Genomic DNA, 15,871 nt, shown 5'->3' on the forward strand with positions numbered 1-15,871 from the left:
CCGTCATACGGAGTGACAAATCCCAGTCTCGATCCATGTCAACCCAACAGACACTTTCGGAGATACCTGTAGTGCACCTTTATAATCACCCAGTTACGTTGTGACGTTTGATACACCCAAAGCACTCCTACGGTATCTGGGAGTTACACGATCTCATGGTCGAAGGAAGAGATACTTGACATTGGAAAAGCTCTAGCAAACGAACTAACCGACCTTTGTGCTATGCTTAGGATTGGGTCTTGTCCATCACATCATTCTCCTAATGATGTGATCCCGTTATCAACGACATCCAATGTCCATAGCCAGGAACCATGACTATCTGTTGATCACAACGAGCTAGTCAACTAGAGGCTCACTAGGGACATATTGTGGTCTTTGTATTCACACGTGCATTACGATTTTCGGATAATACAGTTATAGCATGAATAAAAGACAATTATCATGAACAATGAAATATAATAATACTTTTATTATTGCCTCTAGGGCATATTTCCATCAGTCTCCCACTTGCACTAGAGTCACCAATCTAGTTACATTGTGATGAATCGAACACCCATAGAGTTCTGGTGTTGATCATGTTTTGCTCGCGAGAGAGGTTTAGTCAACGGATCTGCGACATTCAGATCCGTATGTACTTTGCAAATTTCTATGTCTCCATCTTGAACATTTTCACGGATGGAGTTGAAACGACGCTTGATGTGCCTGGTCTTCTTGTGAAACCTGGGCTCCTTGGCAAGGGCAATAGCTCCAGTGTTGTCACAGAAGAGTTTGATTGGTCCCGACGCATTGGGTATGACTCCTAGGTCGGTGATGAACTCCTTCACCCAAATCGCTTCATGCGCTGCCTCCGAGGCTGCCATGTACTCCGCTTCACATGTAGATCCCGCCACGACGCTCTGCTTGCAGCTGCACCAGCTTACTGCTCCACCATTCAACATATACACGTATCCCGTTTGCGACTTAGAGTCATCCAGATCTGAGTCGAAGCTAGCATCGAAGTAACCCTTTACGACGAGCTCTTCATCTCCTCCATAAACGAGAAACATGTCCTTTGTCCTTTTCAGGTACTTCAGGATATTCTTGACCGCTGTCCAGTGTTCCTTGCCGGGATTACTTTGGTATCTTGCTACCAAACTCACGGCAAGGTTTACATCAGGTCTGGTACACAGCATGGCATACATAATAGATCCTATGGCTGAAGCATAGGGGATGACACTCATCTCTTCTTTATCTTTTGCCGTGGTCGGTGACTGAGCCGAGCTCAATCTCACACCTTGTAACACAGGCAAGAACCCTTTCTTGGACTGATCCATTTTGAACTTCTTCAAAATCTTATCAAGGTATGTGCTTTGTGAAAGACCTATGAGGCGTCTCAATCTATCTCTATAGATCTTGATGCCTAATATATAAGCAGCTTCTCCAAGGTCCTTCATTGAAAAACACTTATTCAAGTAGGCCTTAATGCTGTCCAAGAATTCTATATCATTTCCCATCAAGAGTATGTCATCTACATATAATATGAGAAATGCTATAGAGCTCCCACTCACTTTCTTGTAAACGCAGGCTTCTCCGTAAGTCTGCATAAACCCAAACGCTTTGATCATCTCATCAAAGCGAATATTCCAACTCCAAGATGCTTGTACCAGCCCATAAATGGATCGCTGGAGCTTGCATACTTTGTTAGCGTTCTTAGGATCGACAAGACCTTCCGGCTGCATCATATACAGTTCTTCCTTCAGATGCCCGTTAAGGAATGCCGTTTTGACATCCATCTGCCATATCTCATAATCATAGTATGCGGCAATTGCTAACATGATTCGGACGGACTTTAGCTTCGCTACGGGAGAGAATGTCTCGTCGTAGTCAATCCCTTGAACTTGTCGATAACCCTTAGCGACAAGTCGAGCTTTATAGATGGTAACATTGCCATCCGCGTCCGTCTTCTTCTTAAAGATCCATTTGTTTTCTATCGCTCGCCGATCATCGGGCAAGTCTGTCAAAGTCCATACTTTGTTTTCATACATGGATTCTATCTCGGATTTCATGGCTTCAAGCCATTTGTTGGAATCTGGGCCCGCCATCGCTTCTTCATAGTTCGAAGGTTCACCATTGTCTAACAACATGATTTCCAGGACAGGGTTGCCGTACCACTCTGGTGCAGAACGTGTCCTTGTGGACCTACGAAGTTCAGTAGCAACTTGATCCGAAGTACCTTGATCATCATCATTGGTTTCCTCTTCAGTTGGTGTGGGCATCACAGGAACATTTTCCTGAGCTGCACCACTTTCCCGTTCAAGAGGTAGTACTTCATCGAGTTCTACTTTCCTCCCACTTACTTCTTTCGAGAGAAACTCTTTTTCCAGAAAGCATCCGTTCTTGGCAACAAAGATCTTGCCCTCGGATCTTAAGTAGAAGGTATACCCTACAGTTTCCTTAGGGTATCCTATGAAGACGGATTTTTCCGACTTGGGTTCGAGCTTTTCAGGTTGAAGTTTCTTGACATAAGCATCGCATCCCCAAACTTTTAGAAACGACAGCTTAGGTTTCTTCCCAAACCACAATTCATACGGTGTCGTCTCAACGGATTTAGACGGTGCCCTATTTAAAGTGAATGTAGTTGTCTCTAGAGCGTATCCCCAAAATGATAGCGGTAAATTGGTAAGAGACATCATAGACCGCACCATATCCAATAGAGTGCGATTACGACGTTCGGACACACCGTTACGCTGAGGTGTTCCAAGCGGCGTGAGTTGTGAAACGATTCCACATTTCCTTAAGTGTGTACCAAATTCATGACTTAAGTATTCTCCTCCACGATCTGATCGTAAGAATTTTATCTTTTGGTCACGTTGATTCTCTACTTCATTCTGAAATTCCTTGAACTTTTCAAAGGTCTCAGACTTGTGTTTCATCAAGTAGACATACCCATATCTACTCAAGTCATCTGTGAGAGTGAGAACATAACGATATCCTCCGCGAGCCTCAACACTCATTGGACCGCACACATCGGTATGTATGATTTCCAACAAGTTGGTTGCTCGCTCCATTGTTCCGGAGAACGGAGTCTTGGTCATCTTGCCCATGAGGCATGGTTCGCATGTGTCAAATGATTCATAATCAAGAGACTCTAAAAGTCCATCAGCATGGAGCTTCTTCATGCGCTTGACACCAATGTGACCAAGGCGGCAGTGCCACAAGTATGTGGGACTATCGTTATCAACTTTACATCTTTTGGTATTCACGCTATGAATATGTGTAACACTACGTTCGAGATTCATTAAGAATAAACCATTGACCATCGGAGCATGACCATAGAACATATCTCTCATATAAATAGAACAACCATTATTCTCGGACTTAAATGAGTAGCCATCTCGTATTAAACGAGATCCAGATACAATGTTCATGCTCAAACTTGGCACCAAATAACAATTATTAAGGTTCAAAACTAATCCCGTAGGTAAATGTAGAGGTAGCGTGCCGACGGCGATCACATCGACTCTGGAACCATTCCCGACGCGCATCGTCACCTCGTCCTTTGCCAGTCTTCGCTTATTCCGCAGCTCCTGTTGTGAGTTACAAATATGAGCAACGGCACCGGTATCAAATACCCAGGAGTTACTACGAGTACTGGTAAGGTACACATCAATTACATGTATATCGAATATACCTTTAGTGTTGCCGGCCTTCTTATCCGCTAAGTATTTGGGGCAGTTCCGCTTCCAGTGACCCTTCCCCTTGCAATAAAAGCACTCAGTCTCAGGCTTGGGTCCATTCTTTGACTTCTTCCCGGCAACTGGCTTACCGGGCGCGGCAACATCCTTGCCGTCCTTCTTGAAGTTCTTCTTGCCCTTGCCCTTCTTGAACTTAGTGGTCTTATTGACCATCAACACTTGGTGTTCTTTCTTGATTTCAGCCTCTGCTGACTTTAGCATAGAGAACACTTCAGGAATGGTCTTTTCCATCCCCTGCATGTTGTAGTTCATCACAAAGCTCTTGTAGCTTGGTGGGAGCGACTGGAGGATTCTGTCAATGACCGCCTCATCAGGGAGGTTAATATTCAGCTGGGTCATACGGTTGTGCAACCCAGACATCTTTAGAATGTGCTCACTGACAGAACTGTTTTCCTCCATCTTACAACTGTAGAACTTGTCGGAGACATCATATCTCTCGACCCGGGCATGAGCTTGAAAAACTAGTTTCAGCTCTTCGAACATCTCATATGCTCCGTGATGCTCAAAACGCTTTTGGAGCCCCGGTTCTAAGCTGTAAAGCATGCCGCACTGAACGAGGGAGTAATCATGAGCACGAGTCTGCCAAGCATTCATAATGTCTTGGTTCTCTGGGACGGGAGCGTCACCTAGCGGTCCTTCTAGGACATATTGTTTCCTGGCAGCTATGAGGATGATCCTCAGGTTCCGGACCCAGTCCGTATAGTTGCTGCCATCATCTTTCAGCTTGGTTTTCTCTAGGAACGCGTTGAAGTTCATGTTGACATGAGCGTTGGCCATTTGATCTACAAGACATATTTGCAAAGGTTTTAGACTAAGTTCATGATAATTAAGTTCTAATCAAATTATGAACTCCCACTCAGATTAGACATCCCTCTAGTCATCTAAGTGTTACACGATCCGAGTCGACTAGCCCGTGTCCGATCATCACGTGAGACGGACTAGTCATCGTCGGTGAACATTCTCATGTTGATCGTATCTGCCATACGACTCGTGTTCGACCTTTCGGTCTCCGTGTTCCGAGGCCATGTCTGTACATGCTAGGCTCGTCAAGTTAACCCTAAGTGTTTTGCTGTGTAAAACTGTCTTACACCCGTTGTATGTGAACGTAAGAATCCATCACACCCGATCATCACGTGGTGCTTAGAAGCGACGAACTGTAGCAACGGTGCACAGTTAGGGGAGAACACTTCTTGAAATTTTTTGTAAGGGATCATCTTATTTACTACCGTCGTCCTGAGTAAACAAGATGCATAAACACAATAAACATCACATGCAATTATATAGTTGTGACATGATATGGCCAATATCATATAGCTCCATTGATCTCCATCTTCGGGGCTCCATGATCATCTTGTCACCGGCTTGACACCATGATCTCCATCATCATGATCTCCATCATCGTGTCTTCATGAAGTTGTCACGCCAACGACTACTTCTACTTCTATGGCTAACGCATTTAGCAATAAAGTAAAGTAAGTTACATGGCGTTCTTCAATGACACGCAGGTCATACAAAAAAATAAAGACAACTCCTATGGCTCCTGGCGGTTGTCATACTCATCGACATGCAAGTCGTGAATCCTATTACAAAGAACATGATCTCATACATCACAATTCATCATTCATCACAACTTCTGGCCATATCACATCACATGATCAATTGCTGCGAAAACAAGTTAGACGTCCTCTAATTGTTGTTGCATCTTTTACGTGGCTGCAATTGGGTTCTAGCAAGAACGTTTTCTTACCTACGAATAACCACAACGTGATTTTGTCAACTTCTATTTACCCTTCATAAGGACCCTTTTCATCGAATCCGCTACAACTAAAGTGGGAGAGACAGACACCCGCCAGCCACCTTATGCAACTAGTGCATGTCAATCGGTGGAACTGGTCTCACGTAAGCGTACGTGTAAGGTTGGTCCGGGCCGCTTCATACCACAATGCCGTTGAAGCAAGAAAAGACTAGTAGTGGCAAGTAAGTTGACAAGATCCACGCCCACAACAAAATTGTGTTCTACTCGTGCAAAGAGAACTATGCATAGACCTAGCTCATGATGCCACTGTTGGGGAACGTTGCAGAAAATTAAAATTTTTCCTACGGTTTCACCAAGATCCATCTATGAGTTCATCTAAGCAACGAGTCAAGGGAGTGAGTTTGCATCTACATACCACTTGTAGATGGAGAGCGGAAGCCTGCAAGGGGATGGTGATGATGGAGTCGTACTCGTCGTGATTCGGATCACCGATGACCAAGTGCTGAACGGACAGCACCTCCGCGTTCAACACACGTACGGGACGGATGACGTCTCCTCCGTCTTGATCCAGCAAGGAGGAAGGAGAGGTTGAGGAAGGCAGCTCCAACGGCAGCACGACGGCGTGGTGTAGTTGGTGCAGCAGTACTCCGACAGGGCTTCGCCAAGCACGTACGGAGGAGGAGAGGTGTTGGGGAGGGGAGGGGCTGCGCCTTGAGTTGTGTACCGCAGCCCTCCCCTCACCCCTCTATATATAGGAGGAGAGGGGCAAGGGGGCCGGCCCTCTAGGGGAAACCCTAGAGGGGGGCGGCGGCCAAAGGGAGAGGGAAAAGGGGTGGCTTGCCCCCCAAGCTAGGGGGGCGCCCCCTTTAGGGTTTCCCCTCCCCTTGCCCTAGCCGCATGGGCCTAGGTGGGGAGGCGCGCCCAGCCCACTACAGCTCGGTTCACCTGAGTCCTGTTAGCCCAGTGCTACAGCCTGGATTCACTCGCTGATGACCGACATGTTCGTTGTTGGATCATGTATGCCTGTCCCTGTAAGTTAGTGCCACTTTGGGTTCACGACTAGCCATGTCAGCCCGGGTTCTTTGTCATATGGATGCTAGCGGCACTATCATATACATGAGCCAAAAGGCGCAAACGGTCCTGGGCCAGGTAAGGTGGCACCCGTGGGAATACCGTGCGTGAGGCCGCAAAGTGATATGATGTGTTACATGCTAGATCGGTGTGACTTAGGATCGGGGTCCTGACAGCTGATCACTTCGACGCTGTGACTAGGGTTTGCATGTGTTGCGAATAGCCACCTCCACTCGCCGCCGACTGTGTGATCGGACCTAGCAGTCCGCCGCACGGTGTTCCTCCTGCACGCGCGGATACCGTTAGAGGCGATGCACTTGCGCCGCTCCGGCGAACTTGTACGTGGGATCGGACGACCGGCTGTTAGAGGGAGATTGAATGAGGAGGAGACGATCCACGCGGACGTGCTGCCCCAACTCTTCTTCCGCTGCACGGCACTATGCGTCTTGTAGTAACGAACTGTGATCCATCTCCCGTAGCATGTTCTTGGTTGTTCTGTGCATAGGAAATTTTTAATTTGCATTTGACGCACCGTATTGTAGATTGCAACACACTATGGACCGGGGACATGAGGGGAATTTCCTAGGGCTGGAATTCGGGCCGCCAGATATTTCGACTTGAAACGCTGAGGCTCGACTGGTTGGGGTTGCCTAATGTGCATACCACGCACGCCACTATAAGGACACGAGCCTGGTTTATTTTTTTATTTTTTTATTTTTTTAGGATCAACATGAGCCAAGGTCTGGCTGGTACGCCGTTGGGTCCTACCATTCGAGAATACGGAAGGAACCTTTTAAATTGCCAAATGAATCTATGTGTATTACAATGCCCGTATTTTCCTTGCAAATACTAATCTCAACGTGGTAATTGATTTATGACGAGTTGTTGAATTAGAGTGAGTTTGTGATATAGTGATCTCAACGTGGATTTCACATTTCATGGTATCCCTAGTAAGTTTTTTAATGCAAATTCAAATTTAAAAGATGAACAATATGAAGGTGAGAAAACTTTGTATGTATCAAGCATATGACCACACACACACAGACACACACGCACGCACGAACACAACAACAATCCAATAAGTATAGTGCATCTATTTTTCCAAACCATGCATGTATGACATGAATTCAAAAATACTCCTTCTATTCCTAAATATTAGTCTTTTAGAGATTTCAACAAGTGACTACATACGGAGCAAAATGACTGAATCTACATTCTAGAATATGTCTATACATCCGTATGTGCCAGTCCATTTGAAATCTCTAAAAAGACTAATATTTAGGAACGAAGGGAGTAAAATGTAAGACATGCATAGTCCTCAGTTCAATATTTAAAATGAACATGAAACTGAAACATGAATATTAAGTCTAGTACTACAGTACATGCAAATGTTGTGTTTAGGCGGAGCTATGATTATCAGGGGTCAACCCCTCGACCTTAGATAAAATTGTGAAGCTCTGTTTAGGGTTGTTTAGATTATATTTGTCCCCACCCTCCCAACCACCAATTGGTTGTGCACCCCCCACCCCTCCTCCCCGGGAGAATATCATGTGCCCCCATACCTTAGATGCTATATGCTGATACGAGTTGCTTGGAGCTTGTAGATCTGAGATATAGCAGCTCACATGATGTCTTAATATTTTTACAGGAAACCTTGATGAGTTTGAGAATTCCACACAATTTTTACAAAAACTACTCAGATGCCCTTGGATCCCATATCCAACGACCTCGAAGCCCGTATCACCGTAGCATCTAAGATGAAGGAGGACATCCTATTCTCCTGTATGTAAGAATATCATGTGCTACCACACCTTAGATGCTTTGGTGATACAAGCTCTTCGGAGTCGTTGGATTTGTGACCCAACACCTCCTTGGCGGTTCAAATGGTTTTTTGCAGAAAAGCCCCCAAAGAGTTTGGCCACTGCTTATAAGCACAAAGACCGCTCAGATGCCATTGGATCTCAGATCAAATGACCTCGAAGCTCGTATCACCGTAGCATCCAAGCTGCGATAGCACCTTATGTTTTCTCACACGGGAAAATATGAGGTGCTCCCGCATCGTAGATTCTATGGTGATACGAGTTCACTGAGATCTAACGGCCCACGGTAGGAGATTTGAATGTTTTTGCAATATACGGCTGAGAGAGTTTGGGAAATGCGCAGAAAGTACAAGTACTACGCATGTGCCATCTGATCACTGATCATACGACCTAGATGCTCATATCACTGTAGCGGGTAATTAAGCTACGGGGAGCACCTATTATGAGCAACGGGGAGCCGTTGGATCCAAGATGCAGCGGCACACACGAGGCATGAATGTTTTATTTGCAAAAAACCTTTGGAGAGTTTGGAAATTGCGCATAATTACAAAGACTACTCCCAAGCCATTGGATCTCACTTCCAACAGTGTAAAAACTCGTATCACCATAGCATCTAAGCTGCGGGGTGGATGTGATATTTTATGCCGCTGTCATTTTTGTTCGTAAACTTGCAAAATACGTGTAATTTGTGCCATTACTTGTCTAACCACACAAAGTGTTTGTTCAAAAAACCCATCCTACACTGAAATATCGGAACAACACACGGGGGTCCCACTTGTCATTAATCAAATTTGGACCTAAAACTAACAAATCTGAAAGACGATATTCGAACTGGCAACCTGGACTACAAAGCGTAAGTCGATAGCCTGAAACAACAACGGTTGTTGGCTTTGTCCCATAACTTGATTTTATACAGTATTACGTTGAGTAGAGTAGAGGGAGTGCCTCGTCAACACGTGCATGACCGTTGACTCACTTACTGGTGGGTCCCAGGTCTGCGATCTCTCTCTTCTCTCCATCGTCTAACCTTTCCACCGGGCACACACGAAGAGCGGCGCTAGCTTGCCGTGGTGTTATTACAACTAAAAAACAACTTGGAAAATAGAAGAGTCGCCTAGAACAAGAGACGTTATGGCTGGTCGAGATGGTGCTAACCACATCTATCCTCCGTGCCACGTTAACATGATGAAGCTATGTGGCTAGTGGAGTGTTTTCGACCGACTGGCTGGGTCCCGAGGTCGAACCATAGGTACTATGTCTGATATAGTATATTTTTACACGCACATTTTTCCTCCGTGCCGAGACGTGGCACACCCTACTGCGCGGTTTCGGAGTCCACCCGGGTGGTGCACGCATATATTCTTCCTGACGTGGGACGCTCTACCGCGTGTTTTCTAGGTCCTCCTCGGTCGTAGCGCCGAAGCAAGTAAATGAGTCGTCAAATCACGAAAGACCATCTTTCCCGCCGAGTACATCAGTGAAGCACGGTGGCTAGCTAGTTGGGCTAGTTCGACCGATTAGCTAGGCCGCCGCCACATTTGTTTTTTCACCCCTTTTTTTATCTACTTGCCGACAGGTAAATTTAAATATCCACCGCGGCATTGCTCTGGTGTTTGGGTGCGGCAGGATTTTTAACTTTTTGATTGACGGGAGCAGGCGCGGCAGGATTTTCAATTTTTTGATTGATGGGAGCAAGCGCGACAGCAATTAGTCACGATGACTCCGCCTGTAAAACCCACTGCTCCCTGATGTGAGAAGTCGTCGACTGGTGTTTTACCATGGTGAAAACCAAAAGATTTTCCGCTCCTCGGCTGGCTCCCTCCGCCTTCCAGTAGATTTCATTGCCTTTCAGGCATTTCGCCCCCTTTTCTTCCTCTCCCCATTGCTTCTACCTGGTGCCATGGCAGCGTAGCAGATCACGGAGTCAGAGGTGAGGCGCCTGACACAGGAGCTCCAGGCTAAGGACGCGGAGCTCAGGGCCAAGGACGTGGAGCTCCGTGAGCTCAAGGAGGAGAGGAGTGTCATGCTCCTCCGTTATGTGTGGGAGTTCATAGAGCTTCAAAAGCGGCAGGCGTCCACCACAAAGATGCTCGAGGCGTCGGTAGGGGTGCTGCAGAAAGCGGGAGATACGATAGGCCATCAGGGGAGCCGGCTGGAGCGCGAGCGGGCCGATCATGACGAGGTCCAGGATCGCCTCAGCCACTTGGTGAACCAAGTTGCCACGCACATGTTGTGGCTGCCCGATGCCTACCGACGTGCCAGCGCGACCATGCCAACCATCGGGCTAAACCCGTTCGACCACCTGGTCGACTTCAACAAGCTGCGGCTTCCTGACCTGGTCTCCTTCTTCACCTATATCTCCGAGGAGCTGAGCCGTCTCCGCGCGATGGTGGGGGCGGAGCTGGACAAGGAGGGGTTGTGGGCTACCGTCGCCATTGCCAGGCGAATCCTTTCAGGGCTCCGTCACTGGAATCCATTCGTGCCATTTGACGCCGTCTTTGACGAGCTGGCTCCCATCGACCGGGAGCGGGCTCTACGGGCAGTTGCACCCTGCATCACCAATGTCGTGCACCTCGAGAAGCTGAAGGACTTCGGTGGTGTTTAGGCGCCCTCTGCATGGGCATGTCCATGTCTCGGTGCAACATGACCGTTGGATCAAACTCAGACGGTACAGATCAGTCACTGTAGCACAAAGCGTATGGGTGTGTTTGGTTGCATTCTCATCTCAATATAGTTGTTTCCTCTTCGTGTATTTGTGTTAACCTACTAGTATAGACTCATGCACCCTTCATGCACTCTGACAAACACCCAAAAGTGGGTCGAGAAGGGAACTTTTGCTCCCATCCCGTGCACCCTTCATACACCCTGCCTAACACTATTCATGCTTCATATGGTTCATGTTTCGTGGAGTATTGTAGCACCATACTCTCCGTGCGCTGTAGACCTAGTTCTGTTAACATTGATCTCACCGTTCATTCTCGACCGGACAGTCGAAAAAGCGGTACTATGTTACTACATTACTGTTCATATAGTTGACATGCGCATAACATCATTTGTTATCGTCATATATTACTACACTAGCAACAAGATTATGTAGTACTGACGTATGAACCACTGCACATGCCTAGTAGTAGGAGCACTGTGTATGTTCAAGTGGCTGCCGTGTTTCGCACTCCTCCGTTGTAAGAGTGGAAACACTTGCTATAATCATTTTTTCTTCAGAAAAACACTAGACACGCTCTACTGTGCGGATCCTCCTCCAGCCATGCACTAAATTACTCACTTTCGCCGACGTGTGGGCCAGCCAGCATCTGGGTCCACCAGCCATGCACTAAATTACTCCGTAGCAGAGTGACGATAGACTACCCCGATCGAAGTGCCGCAGTAATGCCCAATGATCCGTCAAATCACAAAAGCCCCTCCTTTCCAGTAGTAAGTTGGACGGACGAAGCAACCATCATTTCACTCTTCTCTCTCAGCTTCCTCTCTTGAAGAAAACCCCCACTCACTTCGCTTCTCCCTCATCTCGTTCCTCATTTCACTCTTCTCTCTCAGCTTCCTCTCTTGGATGGACGCTGGAGCACCGACTGACATGATGTCTATGGCTCTGGCCAAAACCGCCGAGGCTCATGGTACGAAGAAGCGCAAGCACCCCGCCGAGACTACCACGGACAAGCTCAAAGCCATCGCCCTGTCCAAGCACCCCTCTCCGAGATCCCTCATTAAGCAAGTCCAGGTAATATCTCTTCTTGACGATCTTTTTCTCGATCTTGATCGTGTTTTTTCATCTAACACGCAGTACTGGTACTGGTAGTACAACTTTCTAGGTGATCTTGCATGTGATTTTAGTATGCCAAATGACGATTCGAAATTCCTCTTTTGACCAAAACATGCGAGAGGTTGACATTGATTTCTTATAGATTACTTTCAACTACTCCCTCTGTCCCAAATTTCTTGTCTTAGATTTGTCTAGATACGGATGTATCTAATACTAAAATGTGACTTGATACATCCGTATCTATACAAATCTAAGACAAGAATTTTGGGATGGAGGGATTACTTTATGAACATCAATGCTACCTTTGAAGAGGGTATATTTGCCTCAGTAACTTATGTTGTGGATATTGCAAGTAATCCCTCTGCTCTCATGCCTTTGAAGACATGTTCTAGTGTCTTTGTTCACTCATTGTTGTGCATATGTAGTCATATATGGAGTATAATATTGAAAATCATCTTACATTTATGAACGGAGGTAGTAATAAAATATGGTTTCTGTTTGAATTAGAACCAGGTCCGCGGTGGATATGAAGTTCTCAAAGTCATGCCGTGTGAACAGGAAGACCTGAGGATGAGTTCTACTGCTAAACTATCCAGCTGTTGTGTCCTCGTTGCCACGTGTCCTGAACTAGTGTTTTCCTGTAGCATTGTTATCAGGCGTGTTCTCGAGGCTGTACTTAACCACAACAATTTCCTGGCTGTGCCTTCGATTATGAAGGGTGTGGTTCTTGTAAAGCTTCCCAACAAATCTGATGCAGTCTATCTTCATCATCATGTTTATGAGTGGAAAGACCACTCTGTTAGGTTCTCCAAGGTTGATGAGATGGTGATGGTGCATGTAGACATCTCTCATGACGTCCATGGCCTAGTCAGTTATGTGGGGTCCTTCCCGTAGGTCAGTGGCAAGAAATAGTATGCAGAGTTTAATTAGTGCAACTTTGCTTGTCTGTAGTAAGTACTATTGTTTAGTACTTGATTTGTGTTTGTGAACCCTGTATTGTTTATTAGTACTGCCGCTTTTGGTGTGTGTCAGTCCTGAGAACGGTCTATGTTAATGTCTGTCCATTCAATTCAGTCTGTATATTTTGAAGTATCCAGATCATCTTTTTTGAGAGGACGGTTTATCAGGTATGGTTACACTCCAATATCTGTATGCATTGCAGGATTTATCGCACCCACCAGGATTTCCAGCCCCATGGATGTTTGGTCCATATGATTTGTCATGACCTTTGGACTGTCTTGCTTGTGGGAGTAGGCGGCCCCCCTGCATGCCACCCGTAGTTGGACGATCAATCTTCTGTTTAGTACTTCAACATAGTGATTTCCTGGTAAGGATTCACTCGTGTCACATCAAGTAAATGTTATTGATTTACTGTCTAAATCTTATTGATTCAATGTCATGTTTTCTTTCTTTTCCTGCAATTTTATGATGCAGGTTTTGCCATGTGACATTCATCACAGAATAAACTGTTTGGTTTGCTCTATGATGGCTATTTTTGTAGGTTTCACTTCTTATGTCATGTCAGTAACGAAGGCACTGTCCATCACTTATATTACTGGAAAAAATTGGATCAGTCTGTTGTCTGAGTACAAGCTGAATCCCTATGATGAACTGCAGTTTGGTTTAATAAAAATGCCACAATTAGTCCTTCTCGCGTATAAAAGAAATGAAGAAAAAAACTGGATCACTGTCATGGATCCTAGTCAAGTTAGAAAGCTGATCATAGCAGACCAGACACGATCACCATTGTCTCGCACATCGGTACCACCTTCAGCAATGGATCAAGCACCGGCACTTGCTCTAGCACTGACAGTGGCAGCAACTCAGTCTGATCCAGCTGAGGATTGGGCACCAACCGCGTTAGCGGATCAGGCTGATCTACCGGAGGATCGGGCATCGACACCGGCACCTGCTCCGACAGCGGCACCAGCTCTACAAGGAGCACCATCTCCGGCAGCAGCAGCGGCTTCGGCACCTGCACCAACACTTGCACTTGCATCTGCTCCGGCCCGTGCAGCGGCAACCGAACAAGCAGTTGCACCGGCAACAAACTAGGCTGCAGTTCGCACTTCATATACCAAATTCCTTACAAAAACCGACATGTCCACCTTCTTGGTAAGCATTGCCGCCCAAGTGCTTCATTCTTTTTTCTTTCCATGTTGTTTCACATGATTCACTGTGTTGATCTAACTGTTTGGGTATGTCTTCTTGTTTGCAAATAGAGAATTCCTAGAGCAACGAGGGAGTCGTCCAACAATCCGGGTGACCGCGGCCAAGTTTCTCTTACCATGCGCAGCCTTGGTGTGAATGAACCTGCTCAATATACCGTAAGTACAAAGGATGGTCGCATGATGATTGATGCTAAAGGATGGTCAAGGTTCAAATCTAAATCATATCTTGCGGTAGGGGATGATGTCAAAATTGAACTTTCTCGACAAGGAGAGCTGGTCCAAATCAACTTTGAAATTCTTCAGTAGCAGCACGCAACTGCCGAACTGATCTATCCCCCGAGAGATTTTGGTGTAATAATCTGGCATGGTGAAACAAGTGTCCTGTGTGTATAAGTAGTATGACAGTATTATTTATCACATGGTATATCGTTGATAGAATTGCAACTCTCATTGCTGGTTAGGGACCGTCGTTCGATTTCATTCCAACAACTGTCGTGCTTTATTCAATTTTGTGTATTCGCCTTGCGACAGCATCTAAAACTAGCACCGTACCGATCGCTTGCAATATGAAAAGCACTGAGGTAGAACACATGGGCCCCCAAACATGCAGGGTGGGCCTGCGGCCCAAAGTCCAGAACCATGAGCCTGTCTGAGTATTATATTCTCAGCTGACCCCCCATAATGCCCGTGCGTTGCACGTAACATCAAGATGCATTTGTATGAGTATTTTATCTTGTGAGAGAAAAGGATGAACGAGGGAAGGCCTTATTTGCAAATGTGGAGAGGTGTGTGGGTACCTTTTTGCAAAATTGCCATAGTTTCCTTCCTATCCGTCAGATATAAATCGGACGGCCTATATTGCAGGATGGCAGGCACACCATCATCACTAACTCGTCTATACTGTGCTAAAAACAACTCTATTTTTTATAATTATATATGTTATATATATTCCCCTTGATTTTTCTTATGTATAAAGTTGTGATATAAAAGATTTGTATATTTCTTTATAGAGGGAGTATCTCTCTGTCAAAAATATATTTATGTGTAACTAGTTACTCCTGTCTTTCTACTTCCTTTCGTTGATATGTGGGGCATCAGGCAACGGGGTCCACGTGCCATATGCACAAATTAGAGTGCACAACCGCACGGTAGACACACCCCGGTCGTAGCGCCGCAGTAATGACCAATGAGCCGTCAAATCACAAACCCCCTTTCAAGCTTTAGCAGTAAGCTGGACGGACGAAGCAACAATATTTCATTGGGCCTGAATCCCCTTCTCCCTCGTCTGCTTGTTCACAGAAAACCCCTTCTCGGCGATTGCATACGGTTTTCTCATGGAGAACCTTGTACGAATTCTTCATCCATCCTCGATAAATCCAAGTCCCTTGGTCGCAGGTAATCCTAGGATGGAGCCGCCGCCGTTGATGCATTTTTCTTCCTACTGAATCTAGTGTGTTTCATTTGCAGTGCCCAAAGTGCGAGGACCCTACAGGTTTCTGCGCCCTCGGCGAGACGCCGCACTTGTTCCTTCTCATCCTAGC

Source organism: Triticum dicoccoides, chromosome 5B (assembly GCF_002162155.2).
Source record: "Triticum dicoccoides isolate Atlit2015 ecotype Zavitan chromosome 5B, WEW_v2.0, whole genome shotgun sequence".
Classification (NCBI taxonomy): Eukaryota; Viridiplantae; Streptophyta; class Magnoliopsida; order Poales; family Poaceae; genus Triticum; species Triticum dicoccoides.